Raw genomic sequence first — 3981 nt, 5'->3', positions numbered from 1 at the left:
ACATTAGTAAAAAGACATATATGATGATAGTGCAGCATCAACAGGGATTAAAATGAATAAAATAATATGAATCCAATTTAGAGCACTTTGGTTGCATTGAGCCCCAGACTTTTTATGCCTACTTACATGCAATTCTCTTTTGTCTCCATCATTGGGCTCAGGTTGATGCCATATCTTGACTATTAAAAATAGTGTTGCATCCATAGTGTAGGGTCCATACTCCCAGTGGGTTAAAGAATAGGAAAGCTATCAGAGGAAGGGGTGGGATATGCAGTTCTGGTGGTGGGAGTTGTGTGGAATTGTATTCCTCTTATCCTATGGTCTTGTCAGTGTTTCCATTTTGTAAATAAAAAACTTAAAAATAAAATAGTGTAGCAATGACCATAGACTTGCACTTATCTTTTTGGATAAGTGTGTGTGTGTGTGTGTGTGTGTGTGTGTGTGTTATTTGGATAGAGAATTTGGAGTGGGAGTTTTGGATCATAATTCTTTTACTTTTCTGAGAGACCTTATTAAACTTTTCTATGTATATTAATTGTTATCTCCAAATACTGGTTGTCTTAAAAATATGTAACACCTCACAATTTGCATCTTATGGTTGCTCAGAGGTCATGTTGATCTTATCTATTTCATTCCAATTTTACTTTATGTGCTGCCAAATTGGCATCCTCTCTCTTCTCTCTAAGGGATCTCCACCTCTGTGGGACTATGTGAAAGCTTGGTAGAGCTTAGGGAAGCTCTCCCATCCTTGGTTGGAGGTCTGGAAAGACACCTCACTTGTTAGCCTCTCTCTTTATAGAGATAAGCCAAGAAGGAAAAGTCTCCTAGACTCAGTTTCTCCTTGTTAGTCTCTCAAGCTCACAGTAAACCTACAGGCCTCTCACACTTAGTTTCCCCTGCTAGCAGCAGGCCAAATGGTTGCCTGATTTAGGGTTCACTGAAAGTTCACACATCCACTTCACCTTTTGATCATAAAGAACACACTCTATCATACACCGCCAACACCAGACAAGAAAAGCCTCCAAATCTTATTTCCTTGTCCCCTTTGATATCTGTGATTTACATCAAGCTTTGTTTTTCTTTTCTCTACCTCATCTTACTGGTTTAACCCCTATGCTTCTCTCAAATGCCTTTGGATAATTAACCTGCCTGCATCATGGAGAATAATCATTCTGACCTTTATGTATCACATCAATTCTTGTCACACCAGCCCCCTACCATGGGGCAAGCTAACCTTTAAGAAACCAGTAATTTCTGACATATGTGAAAATGTTCTTTGTTTAACTCTCTATATAAACCTGTACCTATTTCCAAATAAATCAGTGTTCATACCAGAGTACTCCCTGAGCCCTCCTTTCTGTATCATGCGATCCCTGAGAGCCAGTGAGGGAGGGTCGGTGACTTACCCCCTGGCTGGATCCACTCCACATGAGTGCCAGCACACCTCTGAGCTACATCATTGGCCCTAAGCCAAGGTACTTTTGTGTGGAAAATAAGACCAAGACAATTTAAGTACTATTATTAGAAAAATGATTGGGGGGGCAGATAGCAAGGCATAGTGGTTATGCAAAGAGACTCTCAGGCCTGAGGCTCCAAAGTCCCAGGTTTAATCTCCCATGCCACCTTAAGCTAGAGTTGAATAGTACTCTAGTTAAAAAAAAAACAAAATCCCTGAAACAGATTATGTAAACAATGTAAGTATATTTTTGTTCTCCTATTGGATTGTGAAATATACTGAAACTATTGTGAGAAAAAGAAAATACAGCAACCAAGGAGGCAGCATTTGTGAAAACCTGGGTTTCATCTCCAGTACTCTATAGGCTAGAGTTTCTGCTCTGACCTCTCTCTCCCTCTTCTCAAATAATAAGATGCATCTTTTTGATCACATTCATGGGTAGAACTTAAGAACTACCCCCCAAAAAAAAAAGAAGAAATAGGGCCCATGAAATAGGTCACTTAGTGCACTGCCCTGACAGGTGGTACAAGACCAAAGTTTGAGCCCAGCAGTCCCCATTGTATTGCAATAAATTTCAAGCTTCGGTGCTGTGGTCAATTTCACCCTCTCTGCCTCTGTGCTTTCTTGGTCTCTGTTAAAAAAAAAAAAAATTAAGAAACAAGGACAGAAAGGAAAACCACAAAGTGAACTTAGACTGGGAGTGGTATATTGCATCAAAGTAGAAGATTCTGGTAAAAAGGAGAAAAAAAAGAAGCAATGAGAGGCATTGGGGTCCTGGTGCATGGTAGTGGAAAAGGATCTAGGCTGGGAGACAATTTTGCAGCCACTGAGCATAAAGAAATGAGAAGTTATATGTTTTATCAACACTGTACTATAAGCCATCAACCCCCAATAAAATAATTAAAAATCAGTGAATAGGTTGGGCCCATGTGGTGGTTCACCTGGTTGCATGCGCATGTTACAATACACAAGGACCCAGGTTCCTGCCCCTGGTCCCAACCTACAGGGGGAAAGCTTTGCAAGTGGTGAAGTAGTGTTGCAGGTATCTCTTTGTCTCCCCTTCTCTCTTGCTTTCTGGTGGTCTCTATCCAATAAATAAAGATAATAAAAAAGTTTAAAAATCAGTGAATAGGTCATGAACAAGAAATGTATCTTCTTGAAATACAAAATATGATTGGAACCCTGTGCTACAGGGAAGTATTATGCTTAGAGATGTTCTAGTGCCTCTCACTCACTGTCTCTCCCTCTCTATATATATCTGAAGACATTGACCCTAGAGTGAAATCACACATGTGCAAGGCACCAGTGTCTGTGTGTATTAGAATAGGCTATAAATTATCAATCCATTTACATATGATAGAGCATGTGTATTATTTTATGAAACTTGTCTTTTTATTTATTTTTTTTATTTTTATTTTTTTTGTTGAGCAATCATGGACCCAAAGCTTGGAAAAGTGGAGAGGAAGTATTAGGGAGGTACTCACTGCAAACTCTAGTGTACTTCTGCTTTCTTACTTTGGTGCATACTCCAAACTCAGTCAATTTCTGCTTTGCGTTTCTACTTCTTCTTCTTCTTTTTTTTTTACATGCATAACATTCCCCAGATTCCCATTTAACAATACAACCCCCACTATTTCATTCATCATTTTTCATGGACCTGTATTCTCCCCACTCACCCACCCACCCACCTCAGAGTCTTTTACTTTGGTGTAATACTCCAATTCCATTTCAGGTTCGACTTGTGTTTTCTTTTCTAATCTTGTTTTTCAACTTCGGCCTGAGAGTGAGATCATCCCGTATTCATCCTTCTGTTTCTAACTTATTTCACTCAACATGATTTTTTCAAGGTCCATCCAAGATCGGCTGAAAACGGTGAAGTCACCATTTTTTACAGCTGAGTAGTATTCCATTGTGTATATATACCACAACTTGCTCAGCCACTCATCTGTTGTTGGACACCTGGGTTGCTTCCAGGTTTTGGCTATTACAAATTGTGCTGCCAAGAACATATGTGTACACAGATCTTTTTGGATGGATGTGTTGGGTTCCTTAGGATATATCCCCAGGAGGGGAATTGCAGGGTCATAGGGTAGGTCCATTTCTAGCCTTCTGAGAGTTCTCCAGACTGTTCTCCACAGAGGTTGGACCAATTGACATTCCCACCAGCAGTGCAGGAGGGTTCCTTTGACCCCACAACCTCTCCAGCATTTGCTGCTGTTACCTTTTCTGATGTGTGACATTCTCACAGGAGTGAAGTGATATCTCATTGTTGTCTTGATTTGCATTTCTCTGACAATCAGAGACTTGGAGCATTTTTTCATGTGTTTCTCGGCCTTTTGGATCTCTTCTGTGGTGAATATTCTGTCCAAGTCCTCCCCCCATTTTTGGATGGGGTTATTTGTTGTCTTGTTGTTGAGTCTGGCAAGCTCTTTATATATGTTGGTTATTAAACTCTTATCTGATGTATGGCATGTAAAGATCTTCTCCCATTCTGTGAGGGGTCTCTTGATTTGGGTAGTGGTTTC

The 3981-nt window shown here is 40.0% G+C and overlaps 1 non-coding gene across 1 annotated transcript; it reads right to left on the bottom strand.

Annotated features, from left to right (window-relative positions):
• Positions 1-562: 562 nt before the first annotated feature.
• LOC132542815 (U6 spliceosomal RNA) lies at positions 563-667 on the bottom strand. The gene has a single exon (XR_009553782.1). It is a non-coding gene; the product is annotated as a U6 spliceosomal RNA (small nuclear RNA).
• Between the last annotated feature and the right edge of the window lie 3314 nt (positions 668-3981).

The sequence above is a fragment of the Erinaceus europaeus genome, chromosome 1 (genome assembly GCF_950295315.1).
Source record: "Erinaceus europaeus chromosome 1, mEriEur2.1, whole genome shotgun sequence".
NCBI classification, from domain to species: Eukaryota; Metazoa; Chordata; class Mammalia; order Eulipotyphla; family Erinaceidae; genus Erinaceus; species Erinaceus europaeus.
The sequence above is the reverse complement of the archived record's forward strand: the minus strand, read 5'-3'. Positions and strand labels throughout refer to the sequence as shown.